At 32.9% G+C, this 7,864-nt stretch overlaps 1 long non-coding RNA gene across 1 annotated transcript; it reads right to left on the reverse strand.

The window, feature by feature from the left end:
- Nucleotides 1–1,060: 1,060 nt before the first annotated feature.
- Nucleotides 1,061–6,688, reverse strand: LOC124898898. Its single transcript, XR_007055790.1, has 4 exons — nucleotides 6,354–6,688; nucleotides 3,533–3,678; nucleotides 2,119–3,441; nucleotides 1,061–1,552 (listed from the first exon to the last, which is right to left on the reverse strand). It is a non-coding gene; the product is annotated as an uncharacterized LOC124898898 (long non-coding RNA).
- Nucleotides 6,689–7,864: the final 1,176 nt, after the last annotated feature.

Genomic DNA, 7,864 nt, shown 5'->3' on the forward strand with positions numbered 1-7,864 from the left:
GGTTGTTGATGGAGCAAAATAGAGATAGAGAAAAGGTAGAGAGAGAGAGTGTCTGTGAGTGCAGCTGATCTTTTGGAATGGAATTAAAGTTTGGGGGGTGTTTGGTATAAAAGAAAAGAAAAGAGAAAATTAATCTCAGTCGTTGGATTATTTAATCAACAGTTGAGATCTAAAGTTTAAGAATATACTCAAAAATTGAATAAAAAATTTAATAGAGTCCAATTAGACACAATTTGGGCTAAAAATGTAATAAATTTGATAAAATTAGGCTAAAATTATTATAAATTGGCAAAATTGAGTTAGTAAATAAGGTTTAAAAATGGTTGTTAGTTTAATAATAATAATAATAATAATAATAATAATAATAATAATAATAATAGACAATGTATTTGTAGATATGAGTGTGCATATTCACAAAAAATGATTTAATTAATAAAATTGTGTGAAATGTTATATTAAACTAATAAATCATAAAAAAATGATGATAAAAGTAATAAAATAATTTTGTATACTTTTGAATCATGAATGTGACACATCAGTATTTATTTGATATCAAAATAATCTGTAAGAAAAATATTAATGTTAGAAACTAATAATTTTGATAAAATAGCAGCCTAAAAGGGGTATCGAAAGGTCAAAATTGAGTGTCAACATTCATTGAAATAAATCAAAACAGTAGGAAGACCTATTTGATAATTTCCAATAGATGACCTACATGTTGCAACATATGTCTAAATTTGTTTGATAATTTCCAACAGATATGTTGTCTGTTGCAACAGATACATTATCTGTTGCAATATTCGACTCTAGTATTCCATTTCAATTAATAAGTTTAAATCTAAAGATAACATAGACAAAATAAAATAAATCAAAGCCTTCAGAAATTACATAAAATAAATCAATAAATAAATGAAATGTAAGAAAATTATTATGGGTACAGATAATCTACTCAACAATTTAAGTTTTGGTGCCAACAATTCCTAAGGAGAGGTTATTACTTTGACATACTCACGTTGTAAATATCTACTCAATATGGACAAGTTGTTCTTCATCCGATGCTATAGAATTTGGCTTTGGTCATCGTGGATCTTTAATGTCTCTTGCGTACGGTTTCTGAGATTTCGCTTCTCTGTATTTCCATAAAAGATTAGCATATCTTTTATGGAGTAATCCGAAATCAAGTTCATTATTTGGTACATGTAATCCATCACTCAAATACTTGGTGTAAGCGACAACAAAAAGACTGCAATTCCTGCGTTTGTAGAAATCAAATAATCTATATCTTACAATTAATGTAAGTGTTGTGAAATTTATGAACTGAAACTAAATCATGATATTTGATTGATATTTACAGGATACCAATGAGTTGTTGAGCAATTTTTTCAACATATTTTACATCAAATGAATTTCCCATTTTATCTCGGTATGCTTCAATCGTCAATCAATCAGTACGAACCTTTTGGTTCAAAAAGCCACTTACATCAAGTAGGCAATATTTTAGCCAGCTTCTGTATCTCAGACGATGGTTGAGAATGTATCCTTCCCGACATCACTGCAATTGATTGGGATGTACACTTTATTAATCGAATGCCAAGGTACGCCAGCTGGAATGCTAAAACCTTTGATGATATTGATTAAGCATTTCTCATTTTGGGAAACTTCTAGTTGCTGACAATACCTACCGTAGACATTATTAATGTAAACTTTGTATAAATAATTTTCTGTCGCGTATCTATATTGTTCTTGTGTTTACAACTTGGCCTTCTTTTAAAAGTATTAAAAAATGGCATTGATGTGCTGCATATATAATCAAATTAAATATTTTAGATTGCGTGACAGTAAAATTAATACACAGATACAATTAAATAAAGTACTAATAGTAAGATGTATGGCATTTAAACCTCATCATTCCAGTAAGTTTGAGACTATGAAATCAAATAGAACCAATTCTTCATTCTAGGATGTGCAATAACAAAGTTAAAAATATAAGAACCAAGACCCAATTTGTTCAGTTTGTAGTGTTCGTCATTTTATTTTCTGCATGATTTATATGTGTTAATGTCATGTTTTTATAACAAGAATTGTATAAATCAATATCTTTAAAAATGGTTTATGTACCTCCCGGCATGAAGCTTTAATAGCCCATGGGCAATCTATTCTGAATAGTCGTCGATCAACTTTACTAGATTTTTGGAGCCTCGTCCAAGATGTTGAACCCTTTAAATGGGTAATTCTTCCATTCTTCCGGACTGACAGACATTACTTTTTCATCTTTGGAAGTAGTTAATGGATTACCAACCGTTATATTATGTTGTTCAGCAGTAGCTTCTACTATGGCATCCACCTAAAAAGCCAGAATTGTCAATGCTAATCACAGAGATACTAACTCATTTGTTTTAGCAAATCAAACAGGTCTTCTTCCTATTTTAATTTGTCCAAATAAATGAGTCATATTCTAAAATTGATGGATCATCTGTTGGGATAAATCAAAATAGGAGGAAGACGTGTATGATAATTTTCAACAGATGACCCATCTATTGCAACATATGACTCATCTATTTGGACAAACTAAAATAGTAGGAAGTCAGTCCCAATGATGGCCCATCTGTTACAGCAGATAGGTAATCTGTTGTTACAAATTTAAAAAAATAGAAAGAATTATTTGATTTTCTAAAACAGAAGAGATATATGTTGCAATAGATGATGCGTTTGATGCAACAAGTTAGTCTACTATTGCAACAGATGTATATATCTGTTTGATAATTTTCAGCAGATATGTCATCTGTTGCAACAGATATGTAATCAGTTTGTTTGTTAGAACAGGTGATATATATTCACTTTCTTCAACTCATGCTGCTCTCCCGTGGCCTTTGTACATTGATCAAAAGTGTAAGACAGAGACAGAGGAGTTTTAATTTTGCTTTTTTTGATGCTTGATGATGTCTTGAAAATTTCTTTCCTCCTTCTCTTAGCCGCCTTAATATCTAATGGAGTGTATGGATATGAAATCCTCTTTGATGGAATGACACCCCTCTTAGATGTCAATTCCTTTACAGAAGCAGTTAATGCATTAATAGCATTAATCACTTGCCTTGCAGCCTTGACATTTGCATGTAAAACATTCGCTAGGAGGGAAAAAAGCTCTAAAACCAGTATAATCATAAACATAATGGTTTGTTGTTTCAAAAACTGCAAGAGGAGCATCATTAACCCCAACAACAACACCACTACCACCACCAATAACTCCATCACCACTAACACCATCAGCAACAAAAAGCCCACCCTTCAAAATTATTTTTCTTGTGATGGTTGTTGTTCTAAACAATTTCTTATTTATTCTATCGATGACCATAGGTTCCAATAAAGTTTGCACAGACCATAAAGTAATAAATATGACATCTTCAACTCTCGATTGATCGGAACAAGCCACTGATGCACAATCTAAAATAAATGAGTATATATATTAGAATAATGATTAAATCATTTAAAAAATCATTAAGTAAAACAAAAATTTAATTAGAATTAGATTTACTACTTCCTTCAGGGGGTGAAGAGATCAAGAAATTTTTCTTTTTTATCGATTTTGGCCGATAACCATCTCAGAATTCTTGGACATGAAACATCTTCCTGGTAGTTCATGCGTTGTCTTAAATAAGGAATGACTTCAAATGCCCAAGCCTATAAAATAATGCCAATAAATCAAAAACATTATTTAATAAAAATTAAATGGTCAATAATTTTGAATGGTCAACCAAAAGTATTTTTTAGGTCAACAAGAGGATTGAAACAAAGGGATTCATTGTCACAAACTTTGTTCACCATAGCTGCAGAGGTATTGTTAAGGTCATTTAAAAAGCTGATGCATAATAAGGATTTTAAATATTTTGGAATGCCAAGTGGAAGTCCAAAACTGAATCATCAGGCATTTGCAGATGATATGATAATTCTATACAAAACAGAGGTGAAGACTTTGTAACTAGTCACTACTACTTTGGATAAATATAAGGAAGTCTTTGGGCAAAAGATAAATAAGGAAAAGAGTGCAATTTATTTACACAAGGGTCCAATAGAGTAGGGATTATCGCAGAGATAGCTACTGGCATCATGAGAAGACATTTTCCTTTCATATATTTAGGTTGTCCAATCTTTTATATGAGAAGGAAGAAGGATTATTATCAGCAATTACTGAATAAAATTGCTTGTAAGATGCAGTCTTGGAAAGGAAAATTGATATTTTATGGAGGAAGGGCAGTATTGATCAAACATATTTTGCAAAGTATCCCTATACATTGCTTATCAGTAATGAATCCTCCCTTTAATGTGTTGAATACTATCCAAAAAATGCTAGATCAATTTTTTTGTAGTAGTAAAATTGGAGAAAAGGGAAAACATTGGGTAAAATGGAAAACAGTATGTTTACCACAAGATGAAGGTGGCTTGGATTTTAGAAGAATTGGTGATATCTCTATGGCATTATTTTGCAAGCTTTGGTAGAACTTCAGGACCACAGAGTCATTGTGGAAGGATTACATGTTTAATAAATATTGCAAGAAAGAGCACCCAAAAATAGTCATGTGGAAAACTGGTGAAGGTGGATCTCAAGTGTAGAAGAAAATGCTTATTGCTAGGGATCTGGTGGAACATCTCATTATATGGCAGCTAAATCTGGAACATCTCATTATATGGCAGCTGAATCAAGGAAATTCTGATATTTGGTTAGATAATTAGACTGGGCAAGATGATCTTTTTTCTATAATGGAAGGAGGACAAGAAGAGCAAGAAAAGTATAAGCAGGTAAAGGATCTGGTAAGAGAAGAAAACTGGGATAAATAGCTGATTAGAACATTATTCACAAAGGAGATAGCAGATCATATTCTTAAGAAGGCGATACCTTCATCAGAAGAAGGGAAAGACTAGCTAATATGGAGTATTGAATGTAAAGGTCTGTTTACAGTGAAATTAGCTTGGAATTATATAAGGAATAGGGAAAGTATTGAGAATACATTCAAGAGGATATGAGTGAAAGGCTTGTCTTTCAAGATATATTTTTTCATGTGGAAGTTATGGAGAAGGAGAGTTCCAGTAGATGATACAACAAGGAGATTTGGACTGCATGGCCCTTCAAAGTGTTGATGTTGTGAAGAACCTGCAGTGGAGACAATGACATATGTCTTCAGGAATTCTTTTTATGCTAACAGGACCTGGTCCTACTTTTCTTCCTTTGTAGGAATTACTATTTAATAATTGACCCTGAGAGGAACAATATTAAGTTGGTGGAATGCTGAAGTAAAAGAGAGGAAACAACTATACTATCTTGCTATGCCTAGCATTATTCTATGAGAATTGTAGAGGAGAAGGAATAGGAAGAAACATGAAAACAAGGACATTTTAGGATTGAGGATAATATACAATGTTACAAGAAACCTGAGAATATTGTTGAAGGTCAGAAAGCCAGAGCTGGATTTTCCAAATGAATGGCCAAATATAATAAGGAGATGGGCAAGTTAAAAATGAAATTTAAGGCTATTAAAGTTTTATGGAAAGCACCAGAGGAGGGATGGGTGAAGTACAACACAGATGGAGCAGTTGGAGGTGAAGATGAAGAAAACTCATATGTATTTTACTTGAGGGATAAGAAAGGAGATGTCTTATTTGCTAAAGTAGAACCACAGTATCATGCTAATAGTATGCAAACAGAGGCTTATGCAATCTTCTATGCAGCTAAGCATGGTACAAAATCTCAGCATAATAAGATTATTTTTTAGATGGATTCTTTACTCATGCAGAAGATACTAACAGGTGATTGGCCTTGACCGTGGAATATAGCATACATAGTCAAACAAATCCACAAATTCATGAAAAATAAGCAAGTACAGTACCAACACATATACAGGGAGGGGAACCAATTGGTAGATTATTTAGTAAATTTAGCCATAGATGCAGGTGCTTTTACCATTACAAATTACCAACAGCTACAGAGCAGAGGTAAAGCTATCCTAAACAGTGATAAATGGCAGAATCCATACTTGAGAATCATATAAGTCAAGGGATAAAGAGGGGCAGGAAACTTATACTGAAAAGGTTATATTTAATTTATATACAATTGTTAGCAGTCAAGGTATTGATTCTAAGCTATTATAGCCAGCACAAAGGAATATCAGCAACAAAAAATGATCGATGGGCCAGATGGAGAAAAATACACTTGAGAGGAAGAAGGAGATCTGAACAATTGTGGGGCCAATCAACTCTTTTTCATCATCTTTTCTACATCTACGGAGGACAAGTAAGGCATAGAAAATATACGTCAAGTAGATCTGGAAACAACAAAAGAAGACAAGAAGAGGGAAACATACTTGGCTATTATAGCTTTAATCAGAAGACAGGATCCATCTTAGTTGACCAAATATATATCATTTATCTCATTTTATGGAGAATGAAGCTGCAACACAAGCAATATCGATGTTCAGCTAGTTACAGTAAAGCTGCGAAAGAAAGGAGTACTTGCTTCTATGAAGAAGGCTCAGTATTAAGATCTCAAAGCAGTAACAACTTGAATCTTGAAGTAGAGAAAGGACACATCAATGATGAAGGAGGCGGATATACTTTTAGGATTAAGAAACTAGTCCTTTTTAGAAACCCTACACTTTGTATTTGTTAATAAATGGATTGCGGGTTCGGCCAGGTTAAGAATAGTAATGGGCTATTTTTTCATTGTAAGATGGGTTGGTCCATCAAATGTTGATTATTAATAAAATTCAAAGTTAAACAAAAAAAAATTACCATGAAAGCCCATGGAAAGCCATATAAGTTGACTGTCTTTGGTGTTAACGGAGTCAACAACTATTTGAAAGTCATTTTGAAGCTTTCATAACCCCAAGGATAACTGTTAAATGTCTCAAGATCCTCAGAGAGATTTATTAAAATGAGTGGTATGTTGTTGTTAACGTCTTTCACCAAAGAATATTATGTACAAACCAAACCAAGCACAATGATTACTTGTGCTTCTTTGAAAGTCGTTTACCTTTCAACGCTTCTATCAGATTTTTATTTTTGAAGCTTGGACCAATAAGGGACACCAAGTTATCACCGTTAATTGATTTGCCTTTGCCTTTTTTGGGTGTACAGGATGCTTTGTTTGGGTTAGAACAGGTATGTGATGAGAAGGAGGGTAACATTTTAGTCTAGTAACTATGACAAACTCCTTCCAATCAAAACAAATAGGCATGCCATAATAATTTATCCACACCTCATCCATCTTATCTTTATTTTCATACATAAACTTAGGTTTGAGAAGATCATATACCATTTTTATTTGAAAACGAGCATTATTGTCATCCAATAAATCAAGATATTGCCCAAAGTAGTTGTTCCTAAAATAAGCATCCAATTCTTGTTCTCGAAGTATTTTTCTAAATGAGTTAAAAAAATTTTCCATGACTGAATTAACCACGAAATCACCAGTTAAATCTGTGGCACCATCGTACTACATTCTCATAGGATAACTATCAGTGCTGAAGGTTTTGACCAACTCTTTAATGGATGGTCTATTAGCATTTGGATCATTTCCTTTGAAACATTCCTCATCCCCATATTCCTTATCTTCTGCTTCTGATTGAGATAACGCTTGTAAAGCAAGCTCATAGAGTGGTGGATGTAGCCTAACTGCTTCACTTGTTCCTTTACTTGGACTTGATTCGGTTTCTTTTCTTTTAGGAGCCACATTATCTAAAAATAATAGAAAAAAAAAATTATAATTGAAGCATCATTTGTCGCAACAGATAAATTATCTGTTGGGAGAAATCAAAGTCTTGGTCCTGTTGGAATAGTTGATAGGATTTCAAACAATAGATTGGTCATCTGTTGC

The sequence above is a fragment of the Capsicum annuum genome, chromosome 5, assembly GCF_002878395.1.
Source record: "Capsicum annuum cultivar UCD-10X-F1 chromosome 5, UCD10Xv1.1, whole genome shotgun sequence".
Classification (NCBI taxonomy): domain Eukaryota; kingdom Viridiplantae; phylum Streptophyta; class Magnoliopsida; order Solanales; family Solanaceae; genus Capsicum; species Capsicum annuum.